Here is a 15591-nt window from a genome sequence, read left to right as displayed (position 1 = left end):
TCCTTTAAACACTCCTCGCCAGCTGTTGCAACCGAACTTCCCTTAGAAAAACATATACCAAATGCTCCCAGCATTCTGGCGTAGCATTCTGGCGTAAGATAGTCCTTTAAGAAAACAGGGTTCTAAGCAAGTTTTCAGTTTGATTTTCTTTTGAATATAAGGAGTATTTCTTGAATCAGTATCCCCAAAACTTCTTGATCGGAATTCTTAATTTCATACCAGAATTCCTCAAATTCTATAATCTTGATCCATAGATCAATTCGAAGGGTCTCAAACTTAGTTTCAAATTTGGAGGGAGTTTTGAGTGTATTTTTCTAAACTGGTCACACCTTCTTTCCTCGAAACTGACGAAAGAATTTGATCTTGGTCATAGTCTGATTCAAGGTTCGAGTCGGATAAGATTTTGCCTGAACTATCTTTCTCGAAAAGGTTTGATAATTTAGTTACTATTTTACTGAATTTCTTTCTTTGAATATTCACTTAACTGATTTCTAAATTAGTTACAAATTCTAATGAGGAATAAATTAATCATTTATCTGAATATTTTGATCTCAATAGATTTCTTGAACTGGGGGTAATCCTGCATCTATTTGGCTTCTTTCTCCCAGGTGGCATCTTCAAAAGGATAGAACTTCCATTTGACTAATAATTCTCTCAGAATTCTGTTCCTAAGAACCTTCTCTCGAACATCAAGGATTTCTTCAGGTTGGAGTTCCATGTGCCCTTGGGTTGAAGAAGTTAAGAGTTCATCATTAAGCACATGATTCGGGCTTGGAACATACTTCTTAAGTAGGCTGACATGAAATACATTATGTATTTTGAGATGAGGAGGCAGAAGAAGTTCATAGGCTAAGTCGCTTACTTTCTTTGTAATCAGATATGGCCTACAGTATCTGGGGGATAACTTCTTGTACTTCCCAAGAGATAGAGAACTTCTTTTGGGACGTACTCGAATGAAGACCATATCTGCTTCTTTGAATTTTTTGCCTGACCTCTTCTTATCTGCATACTTCTTTTGTCTATCCTGGGTAGCTTTTATATCCTTGCGGATTGACTGCATCTACTGCTCCATGTCGTCAAGCATCTGTCTTGACATCTCGACCCTAATCAATGGGTCGGACCAAGTTAATGGTGTTAGTAGAGGCAGTCTTGTCCATACAAAGCTTTGAAAGGGCTCATCCCGATACTTCAGTGATGATAAGAAGCATTGTAGGCGAATTCGACTAGGTGCAGATAACTTAGCCACTTCTCGGGTTCCTTGCCACAGCATAACCAAAGTATATCTTCGATTACTTGGTTCACCCTTTCTGTTTGACCATCGGTCTCGGGGTGGTAAGCTGTGCTGAGATCCAAGAAAGTTCCTACTACTTCTCGAAGAATGTAGTCCAGAATCTTGACGTAAATTTGGGATCTCGATCACTTACTATTCTCCTGGGTAGGCCATGCAGTATGAAGATTTCCTTGAGGAACACTCTGGCCACATCCACTGCAGTGTAGGTTTCTTTTACTCGAATCAGATGGGCAACTTTGGTTAGTCTGCTGTCAACTACCACGAAGATGGAGTTGTAACCTGATTGCATTGAAGGTAGTCCAGTAATAAAATCCATACTGATACATTCCCACTTCATCTGGGGGATGTCTAATGGATGTAACTTCCTAGGCATTTTTACTCTCTCAGCTTTGACTTTTTAACATATCAGGCCTTGACGTACATGATTAAGTACATCCTTTTTTAGTCCAGGCCAAAAGAAGCTTTTCTTTACAGACATGTAGGTCTTGATGAAACCTGGATGTCCTATTATAAGGCTATCATGGGCTTCATTCAGAATTTGACCCTTAGTTCCCTCATCATTGGGAATGCATAGCCTACTATTATAATACATAATTCCTTCATCCAGGCTGTACCCTTGAACTCGGTTCAACTCCTAAGGAGTTTTTCTTTCCAGCATAAGTAGGGCAGCAATAGGGCCAAAGAATCTATCCTGCATGATCTTCTCTCTTGCTTTATTAATAAATGGATTTGACACCACTGTGATTGCAAGCAAGGACGCTTTTTTGCTGAGGGCATCTGCTACCACATTTTCTTTGCGTGGGCAGTACTTGATTTCAAAATCAAATTCCTGTAGGGTCTGCATCCACCTTCTTTGGTGCATGTTGAGATCCTTCTGAGTGAAGATCCACTTTAAGCTCTGATGATCTGTCATCAAAGTGAATCTTTGACCCAGTAGGTAATGTCTCCACAACTTCAAGGCATAGACTACTGAAAGTAGCTCCAGGTCGTAGACAGCATAATTTCTCTCATACATTCTGAGTTTTCAGGATTCATAGGCCACTGCATGACCTTCTTACATGAGCGCACCTCCCAGGGCAAAACCAGTGGCATCAGTTACTACCTTAAAGGGTAGAGAGAAATTTGGCAACTTTAGAATGGGATTAGTTACCAAGGTGGTCTGTAGCTTATCAAAAGCGCTATGACACCTGGCAGATCATTGAAATGGGGTATTCTTCTTGAGAAGATTAGTCAGGGGGAAGCTATGAGAGCATACTTAGGTATAAAAATTCTATACCAACCAGTTAATCCCAAGAATCCCCTGACTTCTTTCACTGTCTTTGGTTCAAGCCAATCTATGACTGCTTGGACTTTTGCCGAATCTGGAGAAACTCCGTCTTTGGATACCAAAAAGCCCAAGTATTCAACATGGTCGACAGAGAAAGTGTATTTGCTCTTTTTTGCAACAAAGAGTTGGTGTTTCCTTAGAATCTGACGTGAGCTTCATGGTCAGCTTACATTCTTTGAGTAAATCAGAATATCAAATCAAAGAAAACAAGAACAAAATCATCCAAGTATTCTCTGAGAATGTCCTGCATTAAGCGATTGAATGTAGCTGGGGCATTTGTCAATCCAAACGGCATGACAGTAAATTCATAGTGCCCATAGCGAGTATTGATGGCTGTCTTTGGGATATCTTGATCATTAATCCTGATCTGGTAATACCCTGATTTGAGATCTATCTTTGTGAATATATGGGCTCCATTTAGCCTGTCCAGAAGCTCATCAATTCTGGGGATGGGATACTTGAGACCTCTGTAATCCACACAGAGTCTTAACGTTCCATCCTTCTTTTTCTGAAAGAGAACTGGCACTCCCCAAGGTGAAACACTGGGTCTTACAAACCCTTGTTCTAACAGCTACCTAAGCTGTTAGAACAAGAGTTTGTAAGAGAACTGGCGCTCCCCAAGGTGAAACACTGGGTCTTACATACCCTTGTTCTAACAGCTGTCTAAGCTGTTCCTTGAGTTCAATGGCTTTAGGGACTAGCATTTTATACGTGCGCTGGGCTACTGGCTGAGCTCCGGGGGTCAATTCTATCTCATGATCTACTTCCCGAATCGGAGGCATCTCAGTTAGCTTTGCTGGGAATAAATCATCATACTCAACCATTCTTGTTCTTTAGCCTTTAACTTTGTGTCTACCAGATTCATTTGGACAACATAAATGAGCTGCTTCTTTCTAAGTCCTTTCAGTAACCTAGAAGCTTTTACTAATTGTAGATCTGGGGATCCGAAAATTCCAGTTCTTTGAACTTTGTTCCCGTGAAGGTCGCGGAAGGAAATGGTTCCATTGTGACAGTGAATGTCAGCTTGATTTTTGTGGAGCCAATCCATTCCAAGGATTCCGTCGAAAAATCCCAAAGGTAAGACTCTGAACTGGCAGTCAGTTACATTCCCATCTAGATTAAACTGAATACGATCTGATATAATCTGTCTCATGGTGAGTGAAAAGAATCTTCCCATTGGCCAATTCAACTTGCATAGGTTTTCCTGATTTCTGTTCTAAGACTAGCTTACGCAAGCATCCTGGGAAAATAAATGAATGAGTACTGCCTGAATCAAACAAAAGCTTAATGGCTTACCCTTATACTCAGCTGGAGCATGGATAGCAGAGAATTGACGATTTGGCCCTTGGTTTTCAATCACAGCTTTTCAATCACGGCATAAATCTGACCTCTTCCACTACTTCTGCTATCGTAACTACTCTGGCTGTGCACATTGGGGCGGAACTCTTTCTCTTTGGTTACCCTAGTTCTGGGAGGGAGTTCTGAGATTACTCTCAACAGAGGCAGATGGTTGAGCTGGAGTCCTCCTAGGATTGCCCTGATTTTGGAGAGACATTGATTGATACGAAGGGGCTGGTCTCTGCACTTTGGGTCCTTGACTTCCCTGTCCTCTCTTGACATGGCAAGAATCTAGAAGTCTTTAAGCTGGTGACCGAAACCCTGACACCCAAAACACCTGTTCTCACTTCTAAGCTCATCCCTCTGAATCCTTGAAAGAGGTGGGGCTCCTGAGAAGTTCTGAGGGAAGGGTCTTCCTTCACTTCTGAATTTCCCAACATCTTGATTCTGATTAGGGCCTTGCTGCCTCTTTGGGGGTGGAAAGTTTGAAGCACTTCCCGGGATTTGGAACCTTTTAAAGTTTGAGGGTGCAAGCTTTGGTGGGACCTTAACAACAAATGCTTTAGCAAAGTCCTTTGCCATTCTGATAGCTTCTGCATTGAGACTGGTTTGGCACTTTTCACTAAAGTGTCCAATGGCTCGTTCATCCCTCGAATGAATCTGGCCATCAGCTGCTCTTCATCCAAAAGTGGAGAATATTTGAGGAGAAGGGCAAATGCCTGATGGTATTCTTCAATCTTCCGATTATCCTGCTGTAGTTCCAAGAACTTATTCATTTTGGTTTCCAGGAAGCCCAGAGGACAGAACCTCTTCCTGAGGTAAGCTTTCAGATCTGACCAGGTCTGGGTATTTCGATCGAGATGGCTTGTCTCGCAATGTTTCCTCCATATGCGACCCTGGCCGTTTCCACAATTTTCAATCTAACGAGAGCCATCTTGCTCTTCTCGTTATAATCAGTTACATCAAAATACTCTTCCATTGCCTCAATCCACTTTTCCACTACTTCTCCTAACTGTTCCCCTTCACCCTTGAAGGGACCAAGTTGGGATTGGTGCATGGCTTTACGAACATCCGGATCTAACTCTTCATCATCGGTAAGAGGATCCGGTTGCCTACCACGGCCCGCACGCCTCATGATTCTAACAAAATGATAATTTTGTCAACTTAACTTTGTCATCAGATTTAAGACTATTTAATTTTTGAGATTTATTTCTTAAACAAATAAATATTCCATCATAATTCTTGAAAACAAGATTCACTCTCATAATTTTATTAACCAATATTCACAACCATGAAAACAATTTGGAATCTTTTGCAAAACATCATTTATTACAAAAAATTTTGATATATACATAAAGCGTCTCGGCTTCAAAAGTCACCGCCTCAATCACCTATGCATAAAAAGGCGATACTGCAATGGAGACATGCTATGATATACACGATTCATCACTGATAATGGTGCTGTAATTCTTCTCCTAGGAATAAAGCAGCTAAGAAGTCTAAAAATATAGCAAGAAATTCTAAAATTCTGGGGTGAGTGATTATAGAGTTGTATATAATAAATAAATCCTAGCCTTATCAAGATTATGGCTAGTGAGATATTCTGTCTGAGTCTCTATCGTTGATTGGTATTGACGCGAATACTTCGCCCTCCAGAGAACCACTTATGCTGACGTCGCTCTACTGGATCAGGAAAGTATAGATCCTCAAAGTGACGAGCGAGTCTCACTCTGCTTCCTCAGGTTGCAGCAGCGGAGTTGATGAGATTTTCGAAGGCAAAGGCGATCATATCCTGACTCTGGGAGAGTCCAGGAATGCTAGACAGATTTGGGGTATCCATCTAAAAATCCAGTTCAATTTATGAGTTTTCAATTTATGAAGTTCATTTCAAACATAATCTTAACAAGTGAAAACATTATTTTCCAGTTTTACTTTAAAATTTTAGGCAATTTCTACTGTTGTTTCGTAAGTTTACAACAGCGCTCTAATACCAGCTGTGAGACCCCCCCTGTCCCCTCCGCGCATCGGATTTCCAGTTGCTAGCACCGAAAGTAGCTTCCTCTTGCGCGGGCAGGGTTTCCCACTCGGGGCCTCGCCCTCGAATGTCCGGACACACGAGACTAATCTGGTGGTCATTTCGAAACCGAAACTGGGAAAATTTTCCTTGCCCGAAAAATGGGGACGATTCCACCTTTTTTATTTTCTTAATGAATTTTTTAACGGAGTCAAGAGACTAAACTATCCTTCACCTGATTAAACCAGATAGAAGAAAAACTATCACTGATTTAGTTTGAAGAAATCAACGCTTTTTTCCTAACCGAAGTCAGGCACAGCCATTGATCTACTCATTTGAGAAATTCTTCAGGTTTGTATTTAACTACTCGAATTCTAAGCGTATTCTTTTTATTTCAATTTAATTATTAAAACTCCACTGATTCCAGCCTAACCCCATCTGGCCCATGGATTAGCCACCACCCAACCACTGGAATCGGTAGAACCAGACAATTACTCACCCACTCATAATTGAATACCTTTCTTAACTTTTGCTTTCAAATACAAATACGCACACACTTCTCTCTAAAACTTTAATATATAAAATAATCCATTGACAACAGTTATTGGTTACCAATGTTATAAATTCTCTCTAAAACTTTAACATATAAAATAATCCATTGACAAACAGTTATTGGTTACCAATGTTATAACTTCTTTCTAAAACTTTAACATATAAAATAATCCATTGACAAACAGTTATTGGTTACCAATGTTATAACTCAAAAATTCCATCCAGTCCCTTGTTTCTCAAAAAACATTATCACTCACACTTGACTCTCCGTTGAGACCAACTGGTCAATAACGAGATCCAGTAACAGATTACAATAATCATTTCGTCCATCATACATATCTTCCACGATATACAAATGGGTGTCATAGGCACTGCGAGCTCGTACATCTCCTGGTCAGAACCCTCCAGGATCCTCCTTAGGTGTCCTGGCACGTCACTCAGGGACCGCTTCATCAGCCCTCGTCCATCGTACCGGAAGCGCACCATTTTTCAACCATACCGAGGCTAACCAAGACCTGGGCAGGCTTTGCCGCGTGAGCCGTCCTTTGAACACTCCCCGCCAGCTGTTGCAACTGAACTTCCCTTAGAAAAACATATACCAAAAGAAAACAGGGTTTCTAAGTAAGTTTTTAGTTTGATTTTCTTTTGAATACAAGGAGTATTTCTTGAATCAGTATCCCCAAAACTTCTTGAGCAGAATTCTAAATTTCATACCAGAATTCCTCGAATTCTATAACCTTGATCCACAGATCAATTCGAAGGGTCTCAAACTTAGTTTCAGTTTCGCGAGAATTTTGAGTGTATTTTTTTAAACTGGTCACACCTTCTTCCCTCGAAACTGACGAAAGAGTTTGGTCTTGGTCATAGTCTTATTCAAGGTTCGAGTCAGATAAGATTTTTCCTGAACTATCTTTCTCGAAAAGGTTTGATAATTCAATTACTATTTTACTGAATTTCTTTCTTTGAATATTCACTTAACTGATCTCTAAATTAGTTACGAATTCCAATGAGGAATAAATTAATCATTTATATGAATATTTCGATCTCGATAGATTTCTTGAATTTTCTTTTTACAATCCGTGGGAATGTAAAACGATAGAGATTTCTCTCTTAGAGTATTTAATTATTCATTTATCAAATACTCATAGAATTTAAACATAGAATTTAAGAGAATTCTAATTTTGATATAAAAATTCTTTATGCATGTATTTATGCATAAAATCAACTTCAACAGGAATAACACTTTTATTAAAAAAATCCTTTTATGCATCTATTTATGCATAAAATCAAATTTAATAGGAATAACACTTTTATAAAAAAAATTCTTTTATGCATCTATTTATGCATAAAATCAAATTTAATAGGAATAACACTTTTATAATTAATAAAATTCCTTTATGCATCTTTCTATGCATAAAAATCAATTTTAATAAGAATAACACTTTTATAATTAAAAAATTTCCTTTATGCATCTTTCTATGCATAGAAATCAAATTTAATAAGAATAACACTTTTATAATAAAAAAATTCCATTATGCATCTTTCTATGCATAGAAATTAATTTTAATAAGAATAACACTTTTGTAATTAAAAAAATTCCTTTATGCATCTTTCTATGCATAGAAATCAAATTTAATAAGAATAACACTTTTGTAATTAAAAAAATTCCTTTATGCATCTTTCTATGCATAGAAATCAAATTTAATAAGAATAACACTTTTGTAATAAAAAAAATTCATTATGCATCTTTCTATGCATAGAAATCAATTTTAATAAGAATAACACTTTTGTAATTAAAAAATTTCCTTTATGCATCTTTCTATGCATAGAAATCAAATTTAATAAGAATAACACTTTTATAATTTAAAAAAGTCCATTATGTATCTTTCTATGCATAGAAATCAATTTTAATAAGAATAACACTTTTATAATTAAAAAAATTTCTTTATGCATCTTTCTATGCATAGAAATCAATTTTAATAAGAATAACACCTTTATATCGGCAGGATAGCCACCCGCAGCTACATTTAGCCGGTCATCGTACGCAAGTTTTTTAAGGTGAGATCTTTTATTACTTAAGATCTCCCTTATTCGCGTCCTTCCCCATACATCCGAGAATGTAGCATGTGGGGGATTGGGGTACCGACTATGTACAGCCTCTATCACCTCCCCAAATAATCGGCTATTTTGATCTTTAAATTTAATAAAACAATTTCTATACAAGTTTGATACTACCCCACGTATGTACTCCATTACCTCCCTCCCCCTCGCATCCATCACTATCCCGCCCCTATCCGTCACATCATAGCAGATCACTCTCTCCACCTCTCTCATCTCCTCCTCTTCCGAACTGTCTCCTCTAACTCTTCTCCCTCTATCTCCTCTCTCACCGCGTGCCCTACTACCTCCCCCACCTCCCCCACCTCCCCCACCAAAGCATCCGCCGCATCCTCCACTCCCACTCTTCCTACTGCTGCGGGTGGGTCACGACTGGTGGGGGATTGTCTACGTGACGGTGGCTGTGAGCCCTGACGTGACGGTGGCTCTGAGGGAGCACGTGATGGTGGCTGTGAGGGTGTGCGTGAGTGTGTCTAGGACGAGGTATGTCTCCTCGGTGGACGTGGAAGAGGAGAAGCTGCATGCCGTCTCGTCGGACTCGTAGGCATAGACGGCACTGGAGTGCCCTGGATACTCGCGGTAGGGGTATAGACACCAGGCATGGAAGGAGGGGGATGGGCATACGTATACTCTGTAAGCTCAACTGGACCAGTTTGGCGCCCAAAATGATTTAGCATCTCCATCAATTGCTGTACGCAAATGGATCGGATGAAGAACCTGGAATATCCATAAAGAACCTGCAAAAATAGTCCTCATGTACATCATGGGCTGTCTCTTGACTCACACAAATATCATCATTCAAGTCACCTATCAGCCTGCAAACCATAGAAACAGGAAACGCAGTCTCGTGTATACACCCGTCCAGAAACGCGTGTATACACCCGTCAAAAATCGCGTGTATACACCCGTCCAGAAACACGTGTATATCCGCGTGAACAGACTCTGCAGACAAGATACACGCGCTTTTACACGCGTTTCTACACGCGACCTGCGCAAAAAATTTTTGAAAGGGACCGACCTCCGACAAAGTGTCCTTATAAAAGGACCACTGTCGCCCCTGTCAGAATCGTTCACCCAAAATCATGTGCACAGAAGCAAAAGGACGGAGACAAACCCAAAAAGCAAAGAGAAAATAGCATAAACAAATCTGAGGAAGGAGACAAGGCAAAGGACAAACTGACTCACCTCTGAAAAAGTGAGTCTTCTTTCTTGCTCGGTTTCCTCCCGTGTGTGCTCCTTCTCTGCTCCCTCCTTGCACTTAGGTTTCGTTTCTGTTGGAAGAGGCGAAAACGAAAGCAGCGTTGATATGTTAGTTCAAAATCTTTATTTGGGGAAGGCGGGCTATTTTTAGTTTAAACAGACCGTCGCGTTTATAAATGCGTGTATGTTCGCGTGTATGATAATTTAGATGCGTTTATACACGCGTTTTGCAAGAATTACCCGCATTAATACACGCGATTTTTAGGAAATAGCCGCGTTAATACACGCAATTTTTAGAAAATAGCCGCGTCAATACACGCGATTTTTATACTTTCATTAAAAACATATTATGATTTTGTGTTTTCTGGTTTGTACATAGGATGTCATCAACCTCTTCAAGCAGTTCTGGGAAAGATGAGACAATGCGTCATCGTAATCGCGATGTGTGGTTGGGACAACGGATCAAATGTATGTGTAATCGATGTCAAGGATGCATTGTACGAGCACGTCGAATTACCTTGAATCACATCTCCATGTATGGAGAATGGAATCAAACAGGTTTAGAGGTGAGTAGATGTAAATTGATGGTATTCAAATGACTCATGGTATCCAAATTAAATTAATAGAGTTGTAATATATAAACTCTAATTGAAGCAGGATGCAGTACCACACCCTAACATGGTGCCCTACGCGCGACGAGAGCACGCAAAGCGTCGACGAGATGATGCTGGAACTTCGGGATCTATTGTCAGAGATGAGTGGGAAAGGGATGACAATAGCCCTGCACCCCACGAAGTTGTGGAAGAGGAAGTGCTTGATGATATGGTGCGGAATCTTTTTAAGGATGATCCCAAAGGTATGGACGACGATGATATGGAACAAGAGCATCTTTACAAGGCTTCATCGACACCGGTGTTTGAAGGGTGCACATTCTCTATTTTACGTGCTTCACTTGAACTACTCAATATACAAACAGTTTATGGATGGAGCAATGCAAGTCTTGACGCATTATTGAAGTAAGCATTCTAACTTACAAATTTGAATTAGTGGTTTAAGGTTTAGGATTTAAGACTAATTATAATTGATGATATTGGATGCATGCTATTATCAAAAGGGAAATAAACTACCCACCTCAAGAGACATAGCGAGGCGCTATGTGACATCTCTTGGAGGATTGGATTATGATCGCATACATGCATGCGTCAATGATTGCATTCTCTTCCGTGGGACGCATAAGGAGGCTCGACATTGTCCCACTTGTGGTGAAGCAAGGTATAGAACAGATATGAAGAGTTTTGATGTACCTCGTAAAGTCTTGCGACACTTTCCTATAATTCCTCGCATCAAACACATGTTCAAGTGCAAATCCATAGCAGAGCTCATGTCATGGCATTCCTCACATCGATCGGATGATGGCATGTGGAGAATTCCCGCAGACACTCCTGCTTGGAAGCATATTGAAGATGAGTGGCCCAGCTTTAAAACAGAGCCCAGAAACTTGAGACTTGGCCTAGGTATGGATGGAGTGAATCCATTTGGTTTCAAAAGCACCGCATACAGCGTGTGGCCAGTTGTGTTGGTGAATTACAACCTTCCGCCATCAATGGCGATCAAGAAGGGACATCTTATGTTATCCCTTCTAATTCCAGGGAAACATAAAGTCAAGCATATGAATGTTTATCTTGAACCGTTGATTGATGAGTTGGAGGAACTATGGAGAGGTGTTGCGGTGGTGGACATTAGTAGGCCTCCCTCCTCTCGACACTTCGACTTGAAAGCAGTGTTGATGTGGACAATGCATGACTTTCCAGGATACAGCGATTGTTCTGGTAAGAATTCTAATTACCTCCCTACTCTAATACTATTGGCTATATATATTAATTATACATATTGACTTTATTATTCTAACTTTTATTTATATTTTAACAGGTTTGAAAACATCGGGTAAACATGCATGTCCTGTCTGTGGCCCTTCGTTAGTACATGAGTATGCTGACGGTTTGTGTAAGACCATATTCGATAATCATCATCGATTTCTCCCCTCAGATCATCCTAAATATGTTGCTAGTAAGAGTAACATTCCTCCACAAACATTCGTGCAAAAGATTGGAAGCGTATTTGGGAGTCTACAACTATTCTTCCTCCAGATGGCATGAACAGGTATAGTAATGTTTTTTCAATCTTGTTTTGTGTAGTCTCTAATTGGATTAAAGGTCACATAGAGCAATCCCTTGTGTAGGTACTCCATTTTTTTTCGGCTGCCATATTGGAACCATCTTAAGATCAACCATCTTCTTGATCCCATGCACATCTTCAAGAATGTGGGATCTGGTATTTGGGAACATATTATTGGTAAACGAGACAATGTTAGCGTACGTGAGGACTTGCGGGTCGCAGGACGTATGCGTCAAGCTTGGCCACGAGAGGTGGGTGGGCACGTTCGTCTTCCGCCTGCACCATGGATTATATCAAAGAAAGAGGAGAAGCAGGTAAAGCAGGCCATCACCACTTTGCGTACTCCCACTGGATGCATCAGATCATTGAAGGGAGCCTTTACAACCACTAAGAAAAGAGGCGTTGAGCAACTATATGGGTTGAAGTCCCACGATTGGCACAAGATGCTCCAAGTAAGTGTTTTCCAAGTCTTGTACATTGAAATTAAATTTTGTAATGCCATAAACCATACAGACATGTGCTCTTATGTGCACAGTTCATACTACCTACTAGCATCGACCATTGTGCAAATAAGAGTTTGAAAAAATGTATTTATAAGATGGACGAGCTTGTGAGGTATGTAAAACCCATGTCAGATCACCCTTCATTATACATTGCAAAATGAACGTGCATGAGGTATAACGTACTATTTATTTATTTTTCAGATATGTTAGTTCTAAAGCAATTGATCCAGCCACGTTGGATGATGCGCGTGTTATGGCAGTGGAGGTGGTTTGTTTGGTAGAGGAGACTTTTCCGCGAACCATTCTCACAAGTCAACTACATCTCATTGTGCATTTAGTGGACGAAATCGCTTTATGTGGTACTGTGCATGCACGTTGGATGTTCTTCCTAGAGCGCTTCAGCATGGCCGAGGGTTGGTTGATACAAGAGTCTCTTGTATATATTTCAGAATTTCTTGGTCAGGTGGACAGCTCTTTGCCACGACTATGGAGTAATGAAGAGGACTTGAGGATGACCTCTATTGTGCCTCAAGGAAAAGGACAGAGTAAAGTAATTGACAGAACATTGATTGATGATCTCAATTTCACTTGTATCCTTAATAGTGATGTGATGAGCAGATGGGTTACAAGATATGAGGATGCAAAGACAAAAAGGCAAGCAGAAAGAGCTCTCTTTCGGAGGCAACATGGCTCTCGGAAGGCGTACCCTAAGTATCTAGCAACACTTCCGAATGATATCCATGTTGATTGGTTGCATGAGGAAATGGAGAGAGCAGAGAGGGACAAGGGGCTGCATATCACGGCAGAAGAATGGGAGTATGCACGAGGATGCATGTTAAAGGTACATAGAACTAATGTTTTGCATTAGTTGTAAGTGATTTGCTTTTAATATTTATTCACATTGCTTACACAAATATTGCTTCTATTTTGGTCCAGTGCACTATGTTCAATGCTATATGGTGTGAAGGCAAGCATTTTCAAACACAAAGAATTGATGAAAAGAGAAATACACAAGATTGCGGTGTCATTAGTAGCTTTGAGGGAGCTAATGGAAAAATGGATGATTATTGTGGCATAATCCAAGACATATTTAGGCTTGACTTTCGTCGCTTCTTTGTGTATGTTTTGGATGTCAAATGGCAAATGAACGTGGTGGAAAAAGGGCCTGATGCAATGATAAAACGCCATGCAAGTGGCTATGTAACTATTGACTCTACAAAGTTTTGGCAAACAAAGAAAGATAGGCTCGTATTGCCACAACAATGTGAGCAGGTATGCATTTTTTTACTAATGTGTTTCATGTACATATATATCTAAGCTCGCGTACCCCTTGACTTTTGATATGCTAATTAATTACTGTACTATGTGTATTTGAGTAGGTTATCTATCTACCAATGGTGCATGACATTAAATGGTGGTACGTCATCCCTATTGCACCACGTTCCAAAGTGATGTATAATACATTCACTGATATGGAGCATATGGAGGATGTAACAAGCCGCAATGAAGATGATGTCGAACATGCCAATGAAGATGTGATCGATGATCAAGAAATAAGAGATGATCATGATAATGAGGATGAGCGTGCCATTTCTCATGATCATGAGAATGATCCTACCATTGAGGATGATGGTGATGTCGATGAGGATGATCAGGACATCGATACCATTATCAATGGAGTACAGAATATCGATAGTGGAATAAATTTAATCGTAGCCTTACAAATTGATCAAATGGATATTGATGTTGATCGTTTGGCAAGGATGGATCTTATTGAAGATGAGATCGAACCCTAACCAATCCGTCACTGTATCGTTCTAAATTGATGACATTTCTATTGTATGTCTTGTCTTTTAATTATCATCTCATATGCATGATTTATTTTTGAATATATTTCATTGTTGTAAATGTATGTAGTGGGATTGTGTAATGATGTATACTGTAATGTACTATGAGATGGTTTAAAGAAAATAGTTCTTAATTTTGTAAAGGAATTCAGTTTTTTCTTCAGTTTTTCTTTACCATGTGTGTATTAATCCGTGTATGGCAGCGTGTATTGATGTGTGTATTACTGCGTGTATATAAACGCGTTTATACACGCGTTGATAAATGCAAATATACACGCGAATTTAAATGCCAAAATACACGCGCCCAATTCTATTCAAATACATGCGCGACCATACACGCGCTCGTAATTTATCGCGTGTATGAAACGCGTGTATGGCAGCATTGTCTTGTAGTGTGATTTCAATGAAGAACCAGACTTGGATCACACATGTTTCTACTACGCCTAATTACAGTACCTACCTGGGCTTACCTACCTGGGCACTACTATATAACCTATGAAGATAAGATCCAAAATCACTTTTAGAAAACACATACATAGAATCGAAGAACTCTAAAGGTCCCAATAACTTGCACCAAATGCCCATTGTGATTGATTGCCCCTAGTGACAAGTTCCATGACTTAGTAAAAAATGGTCCTAACCTTTATTGATCTATGCCTTGCCTCTCCACCTTCTTTGTTGATTATCTTGCAGCTAATGGAGAGTTGTGGTGAGCTAACACGAGCTTGTTACTCCTTGAATCTGTGCTTTCTTGCAATGAAGACTTTGAAGATCTCTTTCTCTCCTCTCAAATGTGCGAAAGAGTGAAAAAACCCTAATCTACTAACTAGCTTAGCAAACCCTTACCTATAATGGCAATAAAAACTTGTTATCAAGACCTAATCTTCTAATAACATTCATTAACCCACCAAGCGAAATAAAAAGATCTAAGAAGGTTTATAACAAGCATAAAATGCCATGGTTGATTAAGAAACTATAAGGATTAACAAAATAAAAACACACTCTTCATTTATCCTTCTCTCTAAATGAGAGAAAGATTAAAACAATTTATAGCTCTCTAAATGAGAGAAAGATTAAAACAATTTATAGCTCTCTCTAAATGAGAGAAAGATTAAAACAATTTATAGCTCTCTAAGGAGCATCTAGTTTCACTGTTCTCTCCATAAAATTCCCTCACCTTGATTATCTTCACCTCTCCGTCATCACCACATGGCTTATTACATCAT

This window comes from Cibotium barometz, chromosome 8, assembly GCF_041138505.1.
Source record: "Cibotium barometz isolate CiBa-2024 chromosome 8, ASM4113850v1, whole genome shotgun sequence".
Classification (NCBI taxonomy): Eukaryota; Viridiplantae; Streptophyta; class Polypodiopsida; order Cyatheales; family Cibotiaceae; genus Cibotium; species Cibotium barometz.
This window is presented reverse-complemented; position numbering follows the sequence as displayed.